Source organism: Camellia sinensis, chromosome 13, assembly GCF_055761805.1.
Source record: "Camellia sinensis isolate YWXY chromosome 13, ASM5576180v1, whole genome shotgun sequence".
Taxonomy (NCBI): domain Eukaryota; kingdom Viridiplantae; phylum Streptophyta; class Magnoliopsida; order Ericales; family Theaceae; genus Camellia; species Camellia sinensis.
In genome coordinates, this window is record NC_138973.1 from 113,086,885 (window position 1) to 113,102,385 (window position 15,501).

Below are 15,501 nucleotides of genomic sequence, written 5' to 3' on the forward strand. Positions count from 1 at the left end.
AAATAAAAATAAATAAGCAAAAAAAAAAAAAAAACAAAACAAAACAAAAGAAAAATTCACACCTTCAAATACATAACATAGGAACAGATAATTTAAAAAAATGACTGAACAACAATAACAAATTTTGGTTTAAGCATAGACATCTGGGTTTGCGATCAGGTATTCTTCGACAACTTTGAACATCCCCATGGCCTTGTCTTTTCCACCTGCCATTTCCTCTTCGGTGAGCTCAATGTCACCTTTGGCGTGATAGTAGCTTGTGCTTGTCACCTTGCTCCCGCCATTGTCACCTTGCTCCCGCCATCAATAGCCTCAAACGTGACCTCATAAGAGAGAGATTCAAGCTTGCTGGCGCCGCCCAATGCATCACCTTCAATCAAAGTGTACTTGCACTCATAGTTCTCCACATCGAGTAAATCGATCTTGTGCTTCAAGCACTTCATGTGATTCCCTGTCATAGCACAAACAAAACAAGCATTGTTATTAGCAAAATAATGTAAAAAAGAATATAGCAAAAGGGTATAAATTGACAAATATATAAACCTATATATATACCTTCATGTAAGTTGGTTTGCTTGATGCTTCCAACACTGCCATCGCCTTCAACGTACTCAATGCTCTTGATGGATTGAGGGAGAAGCTTGGGGATGAGGTTGTGGGAGTCAAGGATCAAAGCCCTGAACATCCTATTGGGTACTACTGAGGTAGTGAACTCTTGGGTATAAGTGGTGACACCCATTTTTCTTTTTGGCTAATGGAAGAAAGGAAAGAAGGAATAGAGAGGTGTAGAAAATGAGAATGAGTTGATTGTGGATATGAAGAAGTGAATTAAGACAATGGGTATTATATAGACTTGGATTGGGCATCTTAAAACTATATGCATTCATTTGAATCTAGACAAAGAAAAAAATATGCATTTTTAAAATAGAGATTTGTGTTGCATCTAAAAAATTTGTAGGTTATTTTCATACACTTTCTTATTGTTTAAATTATTTTTTGCAAATGGTAATATTTTACATGGTACTTTAATAATCAAGGTATGATGTCAAAATTCTAAATGAGAATTATTTTCATTGTTTTTATTTTTTAAATCTGTTTTTCAGTTTTTTATTTTTCATATTTTCTTAGTTTTGGTGATTAAAGATACTAGAATTTCTTCATATTTTATATTTAAATTATACTTTTACATGAAAATATTATATTTAATAATCTAAATAAAATTAAAAAGTAAAATATTAGTAAAAAAATTTATAAATTCAATTATGTATTGATTTTTTTATTATTATATTTTTTGTTTTTATTATTATTATTTAATATTAATAATTTTTTTCCCCAAAATGAATACACAACAAATTATTTCTAAGTGTATTTAGATTAAGTGAATCTAAATCTAAAAGTAAATTAAAAAAATAAAAATATATTAAATTAAGTGAATTTAAAAAGAAAATAAAATGGTTATTAAAAAAAAACATGAAAATAAAAAAAATTCAAAACAAAAGTTTGAAAAAACATATCAAACCAAATACTATAAACTTTTCTTCTTCTTCTTTTTTTTTTTTTTTAAATCTTTCTTCAATAATCTCTAATTTTACACAACTTTTTCACAAACTCCTTTCAATTTTTTTTATGAATTTAAAATAATTGAAAAATGACACTGAAGAAAGAAATAAACTGAGCTAACTTTATTCAAGAAGATACATTGTTTATTTATACAATAATATGTAACTAAGAGCATCTCCAACGGTGAATTTCTTTTTTCACCAAATTTGAGTAAAAAATGACTCATTTTCTCAATTTGATATCAGTTGCTCCAACGGTGCATCAAATTCCTGTGGGTCAACCGGTTGGTCGACCGATAAGCCCACATTCCATATCAAAGATCCAAGAATTACTTATCAGAAATGAAATCAAAAAATCTGGACTTAAAATCATCAACTGTCATGTCAACAAACAAACTAAATATTAAAGTTTACTCCTTTTCTTTTCTTTTCTTTTCTTTTCTTTGAGAAAGAAATCAATCAGTAATTGTCGAGAGAGATTCTCGGTGACCAAACAGAAAGAGTTGTAAAGAAAATTTCAGATAAACACTCACGTGCAGCGACAATGAGGCCTTGGAAGACGTCGAGAGAGGCAAGCCGTTGATTCTGGTCAACATATTTAGGTGTTGGTTCATTTGGCTCGTTCGATGATGGTGAAGGGACGATCTCTATGCTTTCAATGTCTGAGGCTCTGTACGGAACCGGAGGTGATGAATTATTATGAAGGAGATGTGTTCGTTCGTCTCCATCTGCAGCTGGTGGGTTGACCGGTTGGTTGACCGGCCGGTCAACCGGTAAGGCATATTTTTTGTTTTTTTTGTACCTCTTTGAACCTTTTGACCAGTTTGAACCAAAATTTTTGCAAAGGAACCGGTGGACCGGTTAGTCAACCGGCCGGTCAACCGACAGGTCGACCGGTTGCTCTTCCCAACTTTTACGCACAGTGAAATGATGAAAGAAGCTGCATGTTCTCACTTTGATGAATTTTTTGGTGAATTCTCAATTTGATACCGATTTGGTGAAATCGTTGGAGTACCAAACAGTAACTTTTTCACCAAAGTTCAAATTTGATGTCAAGTTTGGTGAACCGTTGGAGATGGTCTAACAAACCTAACCAACTCCACTTGGTGAGTTACTAACTTTACAAGTCTGTGAGGCATTATGCATGACAGTCAAACACATGGAATGAGTTGCCTTAGATGCTTTGCATTGCTCTGCTTGAGGAGGCTGCAGCTACACTAGAGGAGTGAGTCTAGCTCTATGATGATGCTGAGCTTGTGTCGTCTGCTAAGACTGGTCTAATGGTTTAGACTCAGACTTAGCTACATGTAGCTCATTCTTGATTGATATCTTATCATCCCCCCTCAAGTGTATGGGTGTTGGAAGCAGCATAACCTTGTCCTTTAGATAATGAAACCGAGAAGCAGATAAAGGCTTGGTAAACAAATCTGCAAGTTGATCAGCGGTAGATATGTATTGAAGAGCAATCTTCTTAGCAACAACTCTTTCTCTGACAAAATGGCAATCAATAGCGATAGGCTTGGACCGCGAATGAAAGACAAGATTAGAGGCAAGAGCCATAGCAAAAAGATTATCACACCAAAGAATGGGAACAAAAGAGGTAGAAATAGAAAACTCAATCAACAAATGTTGAAGCCAAGTAAGTTCAGTAGCAATGTTGGCCAGAGCTCTGTATTCAGGCTTGGTGGATGACCTAGAAACTATTGGTTGTTTCTTGGCTGACCAAGACATTAAATTGGGACCAAGAAAAATGCATTACCCAGAAGTAGACGTTCTATCCAATATGTCACTAGCCCAATTAGAGTCTGAAAAAGCATGAAGAGTGAAGGGTCCAACAGTGAAACTAAGACCATGAGATTGAGTACCTTTAACATATCTCAAAAGGTGTTTGACAGCTTGAAAATGAGCATTGGTTGGGCCATGCATGTGTTGACAAGCGTGATTGACTGCCAAGGACAAGTCAAGTCTGGTTATGGTAAGATATTGAAGGCCACCTACAAGGCTTCGATAAAGGGATGGTTAGGAAAAATGAAGGGCATCAGATGAGAAAACAGAAGGCTTCATGGACATAGAAGTGGAACAAGGCTTACAATCAGTCAAACCGACATTCAAAAAAAGTTCTAAAGCATACTCATGCTAGGAAAGAAAATACTCTATGGAGTCTTTTATAACAGAAATACCCAAAAAATAAGAAATGGCACCCAACTCTTTCATGGAAAAAATTGAATGCATTTGATGAAGAAGATGAGCAATGAAAGTAGAATCACTACCAGTTAAAATAATGTGATCTACATAGATGAAAAGCACAGTGAGACTGGAAGAAGTCTTGTGAATAAAAAGAGAAATATCTAAGGAACTATTGGTGAAACCTTGAGAAAGCAAAAATGATGAAAAAGTGGAGTGCCAAGCTCTTGGAGCTTGTTTAAGGCCATAAAGTACCTTGTTGAGTCTGCATACATGAGAAGGACATGTGGAATACACAAACCCCTAAGTCTGTACCATGTACACCTCCTTCTCAAGTTTTCCATGAAGAAAGGCAGTATAGAGATATCTAACTGTTTGATAGACCAATTATAATGAAGAGCCAAATAGAGAAAAATCCTTATTGTGCGTTGTTTAGCCATTGGACTAATTGTTTCTTGAAAATCAATACCATCTTGCTACAAATACCCCTTAGCAACCAACCTGACTTTGTATCTGGCTATACTACCATTTGAGTTCTTTTTAATACGAAAGACTCACTTACAGCCCATAGCCAGTTTAGAAGAGGAAGGAGGCACTAAATTCCAAGTACCTTGAGCTTGAAGAGCTTTAAATTCCTCTATCATGGCAACAGCCCAGATAGGAGACTAAAGAGCTTCTTTGACAATAGTTGGCTCAGTATGGAGCAATTTAGTAGAAAGATCAGTGGTGGAAACCTGAAGACAAACAGAATTTTTGGCTTTGGGCCTAGTAATCATGGAATGAGAGTTTAGAATTTCTGGCTTTGGACCTAGTAGCCATGGAATGAGAGTTAAGTGTAAAGGGAAAAAGAGAAGGGAGAGGGATAGAGGAAGAAGTGGTGGCAGGTGGGTGGACTAGACTGAAAAGGGAGATCAATACTAATGAAGGTAATAGGAATGGAATGAGGTGGAGGAAAGACAGACTTAGGAAAAGATGAAGGCAATAAAGAAGATGATGGCACATATACAGAAGAAGCAGGAGAAGAAGCAGGAGAAAAAGGAGGAGAAGCTAAGGACTAAAAGAAGGAAGATCAATTTTTTTATAAATATACAAAATTATAAATATAAACATTACCAAACGACTAGCATCTAATTTCAATAAATTATTTTCTTCCTTGGATAAATATATTTGTGTCCAAAAGTCACTTTGTTGTTCAAGTAGATATTTACCTTACATTGTGCACCAAAATGCAGATTTAACCTATCATTTGATAAGTCTTTCATTGTTAGGATTCAATTAATGTGACTGTAAGTACAAATTATTGTGGTTGAATTAAGAGATATAATCACTCAATTGTACTTTTACAAAATTATTACAAATTGATAGAAAAGTTTAAAACATTAATTATTAATGTCATCTGCAATTATTTTTTTACAACACACTAATTTGAAATTTTTCATTGAATTAAGAAAAAAAGGGGGAATTACACACTAGTAGTGTGTAAGAAAAAAATTTACTAAAAAATGAATAATTTTATAAATATTAATAATTAGGATAAATTAAAAATACACCCCTTGAGGTTTGCTTAAAATACGAATTGTCCCATGTTGTTTGGAAAATTACAAATACCTTCCTGTCGTAATTTTTTATTTAACAAAATTAATTGAAAAAGCGAAATTTTTAACTGTTCACCTATACAACAATAAAATTATCTGAATTATTAATTAAAATAAAATTATAACATTATTAAAACTATTAATGAACTTGATGATTTATTAATAAAAAGACCTGTTCGTTATGAAATTAAAAATCTAAAGGGACATAATGTAATTTCTAAAACTATAAGGAATAATTTGTAATTTAAATAAACCTCTGGGATTGTGTTTGTAATTTACCCTAATTATTAAAATCATAAAATTTCTCACTATTTTGTAATAATTTTTCAAAAATCCACCAGAACAGTAATTTTCCCAAGAAGAAATAAATATTCCAAGAAAAGTTCTCAACGTCTTCCATAGATTATAAATCAATATAAAAAATTAGAAAAAAGAGTTCACCAAGCGTTTGTAGTCCAACGGTTAGGATAATTGCCTTCCAAGCAATAGACCCGGGTTCGACTCCCGGCAGACGCAAATTCTCATTATTTTTTACCACCGCGTTCTAGAATTTTTTTCAAGACAAAGAAATTAATTAATTAATTTTTTCCCCTTCTCAGAAATGACAAGGGAAAAAAACTAACAAAATTGTGCTCTAGGAGAAAAAATGTTTTTTGGAGCGTTTGATATGATAAAAATAAAAGTTAACAAAAAATATTTTTTATTTTTTTATTTTTAAAAGGTGAAAACCATTTTTTAGGTAGTTTAAGGCTTAAATTGACATTGTACTTCTTTTAACTAATATTGATGTTATATTTTTATTTAAAATTTATTCTTTTTAAATTTTTGAGATTCAAAATTATTAATTAAATTTTAAGGGGCATTTACCCATACACAAAGTTCAAAATTTATTTTGTCCCAAAACAAAAACACTTATACCTATTGGTCGAACATATTTTTAATTGTTACCAATTTTTTTTTTTTTTTACCATTACTGGACTTTTGTCAGATATTCACCGGAGACTCGTTGGAATGAAGTGGCCGAAGTATTGTCGAAAGTTTGCTAGAGTGTTCTAAACGTCACTGGAAGTCACTGGAATGTCCAGAATGTTCACTGTACTCATCGGAATGTCCACAATATTGATGAAAAGAAATAGAGAAATTAGAGTGAAAAAATAAAGAAAAATGTGTTAAATATTGATATATTATATATATATATATAAAACATAATAACAACAGACAGTATGGTAAAAAACATATATTATTTTTCAATTTTTGTAGAGTTTAAGATTTGAGTGGATTTACTCGTTTTCTTCTTCCAAAACTCATCTTCTTCACCGTCAGTGAGCACGAAGTAAAGAATCGATACTCGATAATTGCCCGTGAACCCCAAATAATGGTGATCGTCAATCGTCGGTGGCTATATATCAAAGAAAAAGTAAAAGCAAAGGCGTGATTGCCAATCATTGGTTGCCAAAAATCTGGAAGAAAAAGAGAGAAGAAGTAAGGCGCATAGAAAGAGCAGAAGAAAAATGAGCACAAGATTTTTGGATCTATCAAAAAAATTTTAAGATTAAATAGAAGACACTTTTCAAAAGGACATGCGGGTAAATTGTCCAGATTTTAATCTCAAACATGGGCTGTATCATGAATTTTGTCTAGTTAGGCGCGAAGACGTGCATAAACAAATCACTTAATTTTGGTATATTATTAACTGAAGCATTTTTTATATAAGCATTCTAAAAGATGTATTTAATGAGAAGATTAAACAAATCTACCATTTTATTTTTTTATTTTTTTTTAAATTTTGAATTATTAAATTAATTTTTAGTTTATAATTTATTGGTGGATAAATTACATTTTGTCTCTTTCATGTTGTTATATGAATTTCAATGTAAAATAGATAATAATATTATTTTTCAGTTATATGACTAATGAATTAAACTTATGTAAATTATACTGACCTCCCCTGAGGTTTAATAAAATTATAAAAACTTCTCTTGAGATTTCTAAAATGACAAAAACCTCTTTTGAATTTTGAGTTTAAAAAAGAAAAATAATAAAAATTGTTGACATCATCAAATAATTTAATTACATTATAATTTTATCCTTAAAATTGTGTCCAATTTCAATATATATATATATATATATAATATACGATTTTTATTTTCTCTTTTTATTATGCTACCAGTTACATTGATTATGTGCGTCTCATTTATCAAAAACCCACCTATTGCCAAGTATGTTGTAAATTGACTCTAAAAAATCTCACACAATTCACCGTCACAAATCCTGTTTTATTTTATCATCCTTCTTTATTCCATGGCTTTGCGGCAATGACAACTTCATGCTCGTGATGCCCCTTTACTACACCTCATCTTTCAGCCAACCAAAACCCAGCCATCATCCCAAACATAAAACCCACTTCTCCAGCCATTCACAACTTATCCTCTACCTAACCACTATGCAGCCACAACCCCCCTCCACATGGTGGTACGGTGGTGTTAGAAGAGAGAGGTAAGTGACATGAGGGGGCTACGTGATGTGGGGGCTATGACTGTGAGATTAAACAAATTAGTATTTTCTCTCATATTTAAATCTGAACTTGAGATAATTGAGGAGCTACTGAGACCTACCATGAGTCTCATTTCGACGATTTGAATTGTTCATTTTGTAGTACTTTCTGGGTGTATAATTCATGAAATAAATTAAGTTGATCTGATAATTATAACATTTTTATTCTCTCTCTCTCTCAACGTTTCATATCCCCTCTTTCCCTTTCAACCCTGGACTTGGGGTGCTGTTGTGCCTTCAAGGCACAACAGCCTATTGTGCCCCTTTGTGGGAGTTCGTCCTTAATGTTTTTCGATAATACGAACTGTTCATATTGAAGGGTTCGTCAAGAATATTATTCATATAAAAATCAAGTTAATCGGATATTCATAACCCCATGATTAGGTCTTAATTGTTTTTAAAAAATTATGAAAGTTTTGTTAACCGTTAATTTCTATAAAAACAAATGTGCTTTGGTTATAGGGCTATAGATATCCAATCAACTTGAGTTTTTGCATGGATGATCTACTTGATGAACCCTACAATATAAACGGTTTGGATTATGGAAAGAGACTCGAGACAACACTCCACAAAAAATCACAGGAGCCTGCAGGCATAACTGGATCCCCAAGTCCTTCAAACCTTCTGTCTCAGCTTCGTCCCTTCATTTCCCATTCTGTCTCTCTCTGTCTATCTGTCCCTCTCTCACCCATTCGTTCCCTCCTCTTTCCATTTCAACCCTTCTCTCTGACCTTCTCGTCTCTCTCCATCTTAACCCTTTCATTTTTTCCCCCCTCTCTCTTAACCATCTCAAGTTGAACACTCTTATTCTCAACCCTCTTGCCTCTTATTTCCTTCCCTCTCTTTTTAGCCAACCATAATGATCAGGGACAAGACAAGTACGAAGGGGATACCGAGGAGGTGGAGAAGCACTAACTAAGGGAGAAACATTACCTAAATCCGGAGACGAATGGGAAATTGGAGAGGGTGATCGATGCAGACTGCGAGAATAAGTTTGGAAGAGAGAAATGAGAGAGGTAGAAGACCAGACAAGTGACATAGCCAGAGGGGAACTCAGAGTGGCTAAGTAAAAAATGGAAATGGACGGACAAAGGAAGACATGTCACCAACCGGATTAGAGGAAGGAGACCCCTACATAAGACAGTTAGTGCCAAAAAAAAAGGAAGAGTTTCACAATAAATAACATCCACAAAATGGTAAAAAGGGCGACCAACCGGGTCATTACTTCGATAACCCTTGGAAAGGGCATAGTACCCCACAAATACGCACCAAATAGTTTTATCATCTAACTTAGTACAGGAAAAGTTGTGATTTTGGACAAAGCAAGTGCAACCAAACACACAAGGCAAGGTAGAAAATAAATTGCAATCGGGTTTAATCTACAAAGGAGCCAAACCCCCCAAAACTCAACTTGGAGTTCAATAAATGAGAAACACATCAATAAGAATAGTTGTGTGCCAAAATGATTTGAGAACATGCATGCCATAATGGACAATAGACATGATATGACAATTCTTTCTTTCAGCAACCTTGTCTTGCTCAGGGATGTAGGCATAGATGAATTTTTGTGGAATACTAAGCTAATTAATGTGTGGAAACAAAAAACATCGGAAATGTATTCCCCACCATTACCAGAGAGAATAGTGTGGACAAATTTGTGAATCTGAATTTTAATCATTTGAAGAAATTGTGTAAAAAATATCATATTTCTTTTTAAGTAAATAAACCCATGTACACAATGAATAATCATTAATAAATGTCAAATAGTAATGAGGCCCAAAAAATGAAGTAACAAGAGAAGGGCCCCACACATCATAAATCGATCAAATCAAACATACTAGACGCATGAGACATGCGAGGTATATAACTAGTACGAGTATGCTTAGAGAATTCACAAACCACACAGTAAAATTTATGATGCTTGCAAGCTTTATTTAATGAGGGAAATAATAAACGTAAGTATTGAAAATTGACATGTCCGAGGCGAGCATGCCACAACTCTAAAGTTTGAAAAGAAAAAATATAAGATACTGACTTAGGGAAAACAAAGGCTTGCAAACTTGAAGCAGATGGTGAAAAAGGTGGTGACTCTCCAAAGTAGTAAAGTTCATCATGCTCATAATCCCTGCCAAAAATCCTCTTTCAACTTAGGTCCTGAAATAAACAATGAGTACGTAAAAAAATGAAAGCATGATGAAGAGATTTGGCAAGACGACTAACTGTAAATAAATTATAAGCAAAATTAGGAATATAAAGAACATAAGTAAGAGTGATAGTACAAGATAAAGACGCATCACCCTTTTGATGAACATGGTAAGTAGACCCATCGGCTAGACATACAGATTGGGTAACATTATGGACCGAACTAGAAAAAATCATAGTCATCAAATCGGGGAATTGAAATGGCCATGTACCAAATCACGAATCGAATCGAATCGTGAATCGTAAATATTCAGTCATTTTTTCTAAATTAAATAGAAAAACATATTTATACACTATTAGATATTATAAACATGAAATATTTAGACTTAAATTAATGAAAATGTTATTTTACATGATGATCACGTCATCTAAATAGGTAAGACACTACTATGGCAAGAGATGTGGGTGCGAGCCCCACCATGATCTGTGATCCTATATTATATTTATGCATTTATGCTATAATGTATGTAAATCTACATCACATCATATATGCATGGCAATCCACATTCATTATAATATGATTCTATGAATGTATGATCATGAATAAGGTTCACAACTTCACAAGTTCTAAACTTTTCAAAACTTTAATCTATACTTGTAACTTGTGTCAAAAAGAGACCATACAAAAACAAAAGTTAGATTAGACAAATTTAAAAATTCCGAAGAGCCTTCATTTCTTCATTAGTTAATCTTCATCACCTCCAAGGTCAGTAGCAGAGTCATCATCTTCATCATCATCTACCATAGTCACTTCATCAAACTCTTCTTCATCTTCCTCTTCTCAACCTTCAATCAATTCAATTCATTATCATCTTCAAATACTTTTCTTTTTCCTCTATCGGCATTTAAACTTATTGGTCCTACATTACAAATAAATAAGGTTATGAATGAGCAAGTAAAGGTGAAAACATAGAAACTAAATCTTTGAAATTAACTTATTTCAAATATAGAATTATACCTCTTTTTCTCTTTTTGTTACTTGTTCCTCCTTCATCATCTTCAAAGCACTCTTGGATGTCTATCCATGAATGATCTTCAGGTAGATATGGATCCTCTTTCTCGGTAATCCATTCATCATCGGATTCCATATCCGATAAATAAATAGGATTATAAGTCTCACCCCTTTCTTGTCTCTTAATTTGCCTTAACTCAAGTTGAATGTTATACTTCACAAAAACCAAAGCATTGAATCGTTGTTGCTCCAACCGGTTTCTTTTCTTGGAGTGCACATGATCAAAAGTGCTCCAAATTCTCTCACACCTGGTGGTACTACAAGTAAGGCTTAGCACTCTAATAGCTAGCTTTTAAAGCTCTGCGCACTCTTCTCCATAACTTTCCCACCATAAAGCTATAAAAAAATGATAAAGTGATGTTAGAGAATAATGCATGCCAACATAATTGTTATGAAATCGTGGATATACAATTTCATAATCAAAATTTACCAAGTTGCTTCTTTTCCCTTGTCAAGATGGCCATGCTCATATCAAACATACCTCTGGCCTTCTTGAACTTTTCTAATTGCTCATCAACGTTCACTCTATCCTCTATATCCGAATACATCCTCTCAGTGGTTTTGAATAAACCAATTTTCACCTCCATATCTGCAATGAAGTTTTATAGATAATGAAACCTAGAAAGAAAGATAACTTCATAAATAAATTAAATTTCATTATAGATTTTGTATACAAGTCACACAAAATAATTAGACAAAAAGAGTAAAAAACTTACATGGGATTAAGGCAATATGCCGCCACATGAAATGACCTATGGAGTTGTAAATCCCATCTAGTATCAATAATTTCCCAAATGCTCATATATTTACCCCTTACATTGTTCACGTTTGAAGCAATTTCTTCATTCAATCTATCCATGGCTTCATAAATGAATCCCATTGCTGACTTTGCATCACCATCCACAAGACTCAAAATTTTCACTAAAGGGAGCACACACTTCAAGCAATACTTGATTGCTTTCCAAAATCTAGCATCTTCCAAGATTGTTCCTTGTGCCTTTTTTTGCATTAACAAATGTAGAATAGGTGCTTCTAGCCCACTCTTCCGATGCAAACATAGCTCTAAGTTGGAGCTTCCTATCTTGGAAAATTTTAAAAGTAAGGAAGGCGGTGGCAAATCTAGTAACCGCAGGTCTTGTCAACTCCCTATTCCTTGTACATTTTTTGAACAAACCAAGCACCCAAGCATGCCTATAAATGTACACAGCGATTTCCCTGGCTCTAATTGTTGCATCTTTGAAAACCGTCAACTCGCCTATGTCACAGCATTAATTCAAGGCAATGTGCTACACATGGAGACCAAAACAATTTAGTCCTCTTCTCTTCCAATAATCTACTAACACCCGTATATGCTGATGCACTATCGGTTACCACTTGAACCACATTTTCTTTCCCAATTTCATTCACAATGTCATCAAGCATCTCGAATAATTTCATAGATTTTTTAATTGCACCAGAGGTGTCTATTGATTTAATAAACACCGTTCCACTTGGACTATTAATGAGGAAATTAGCAAGAGAGCGAGATTTTCCATCGGTTTATCCATTGGACATTATAGTGCAACCCATCTTCTTCTATTCTTTCTTATACACTTCTAAACTTGCATTTACATGATCAACCTCTTTTTTTTAAAAAAAAAAAAGATACTCTCACTTCATGGTAACTAGGTGGTTTCAATCCCACACCATACTCACCAACTGACTTCAACATCTTTTTAAAACAAAGGGCTTTTCACTGAATTAGAAGCCAATGCATGCCCATAAATGACTTTACAAATATCTCTAGCCATGGGCTCCCTTTGTTTTATCATTTGATTCAAAGTTTGTAGCTTTGCCCTCCCCTTTGTGACACCATTGCTTTTTCCCTCAACATTTTTTTTCTTCAAAACAATCAACATCTATAACATTGTCTTTGTTTTCCCACTTAACAGTTTTAAAAACATATTCATAATATCTTCAGAAACTTGACTACAGTCACCAACATTATTATGAGTTCCAGCTAAATGATTTTTCAATCAAATCACCCCACCCCAATAATCTTTTTCACAATAATTACATCTCAAATGCATATTCTATTGTCATATTTGACACGGGTACAATGGTCGTATGTTAGATCTTGTGTCCCATGTTTCTTTTTTCTTTCCATATTTTGTTTATCCACCAAAGAAAACAAAATATTGATTTATAAGACCAAAAACCCAACAAACAGTAGATTCAATACCACAATACACAACAATAAAGTAATAGAAAAGTTTAAAGTCAATATAGCATTTTATAATACCTATGAGGTTTGTCTGTTACTAGCTCAAAGTTAAAAACCCAAGAGGATACACTTTAATAAAGTTCTGCAAGTTGAAGACCAAGAAAAACCACCGAAGCATATTTGTGCAGCATATAGGCTACCAAGTAGTGAGAGAGCACTGCGTCGGAACAGAGAGAATGAGAAAATAATAGTTTTTTTAGGGTTTTGTCTTTTAAGAGTAAATAGAGACAATAGGATATGTTTGTTGTTGTTTGGTCTTATAAGACCAGTCGACCATCATCTAATGAGAAAAAGCGAAAAAACAATGGGCCAAAAATCGATTTTTGCTCATTTGAGTTTGAGAAATCTGGGTTAATCTGTGATGATCCTGAATTGTGCGATTTACCGATTCGTATTGCTAATTGTGCAATTCGTATGTGATTTTATGCTATTTGCAATTCCACCAACATGTTTGAACCGATTTCCATGTGTATCGAACTGAATCGTATGATTAAAATAGCAAATTGTACAATTCTAACAACAAAGAAAAAAAATAAACAGCTTACTAGTCATATGATTATTGTCTCCAGAATCTAGAAACCAAGTGGGGGTAGACCGAACATGAAAGGTAATAGGAGTACCTATAGCCAATGTAGTAGTGGAAGTAGATAGGCCAAATGAGTGAATCGTGACTGAGCCAAGCTGATCTTGAAGTTGGCTAATCTGGGACTGAAACTAAAGATAGTCTGGTGAGCTAAGTGGGACGGTCAGTCTAGTAGCATCAGTAATAGTGGTAGAATGAGAATAACGATTATGAGTAAAATGTTACTTCAATTCTAGATGAAGCTTGAAGAAATGGGCTTTAACATTCCCAGCCTTGCCATAATAACGACAAATAACCTTTCCAATCCAGAGAATGGGAGGCAGAATGAGTAACGAGAGCCATCTAATTAGTGGAAGAGTCTGGGACTAAAGATGGGGATGGCTGGACCAATTGGCAACGACACTCCTTGCTATTAAGGATAGCGAATGCCTCATCTAACAACGGCACATGATACGTATTTGAAATTTGAATTTGAAGAGACTCGAATTCATATTTTAAACCCATCAGAAACTGGTATGCATGTAGAACATCCATCCATTTGGCAAAGTCAGAATTTAAAATGTAGAGAATTAGGGTTAGGTGTAGAGAGGAAGAAATAGAGAAGAGGAAAAGATATATTGTAACTAAATGGTTTTAGAGTTATCGAATAACTTTACACCAGTAAAACATATGTATATAAAACCTAATTACAATATGACCATAGTGCCCTCGACTTAACTAAATAATAACAGAAGAACATATAACTATTCTAACACTCCTTAAGCTGGAGCATAAAGATCAAACATGCCCAACTTGAAAGATAAGCGGTGAAAAGAAGACCGAGACAAAGGTTTAGTGAAAATATCACCCAATTGATCTTCAAAACAAACATAAGGAGTCACAAGTTGCTTCCGCAATGAGAGATCTAGAATAAAATAACAATCAACCGCGATATGTTCGGTACGCTCATGAAACATGGGATTATTGGCAATAAAGATAACAACCTGATTATCACAACACATACGCATAGGAGTAGGAACAGAAATACAAAATCCAGTGGAAGAGAATGAACCCATAACATCTTAGAGGCGATATGAGCCATGGCACGGTACTTGGCCTCAACACTAGAATGAGCAACAACGATTTGTTTCTTACTACGCCAAGCAGCAAGATTACCACCAACGAAGGTATAATAGCCCAATATTAATCAGTCCCACAGCTAGCCCAATTAACATCACTGAAGCCAATGGCAAACAACGAGAAAGACGGACGATAGAGCAAACCCCGACCCAGGGCACTTTTCAAGTATTGCAAGATACGACACACAACATCAAAATCAGGTTGGCGATGAGCATGCATATACTGATTGACCACACCTATAGCATAGGTAATATCCACATGAGTGACAATGAGATACATTAACTTGCTAACCAACTAATCATACTGACCAATATCAAAAAACAAGTCCTTAGTTTCACCATTAAGTTTAACACCCGGGTCCATGGAAATATCACTGAAGTGAGTGCCTTAGAGACTAATTTCAATGAGAAGATCAAGGACATACTTCCGTT

General features: G+C 34.2%; 1 non-coding gene and 1 pseudogene across 1 annotated transcript; one reads left to right on the forward strand and one right to left on the reverse strand.

Annotated features, from left to right (window-relative positions):
• Nucleotides 1-266: 266 nt before the first annotated feature.
• LOC114276454 (major strawberry allergen Fra a 1-3 pseudogene) lies at nucleotides 267-797 on the reverse strand (annotated as a pseudogene).
• A 4,985-nt stretch (nucleotides 798-5,782) lies between these two features.
• On the forward strand, nucleotides 5,783-5,854 carry TRNAG-UCC (transfer RNA glycine (anticodon UCC)). Its single transcript has one exon. It is a non-coding gene; the product is annotated as a tRNA-Gly (tRNA).
• The last annotated feature ends 9,647 nt before the right edge of the window (nucleotides 5,855-15,501 follow it).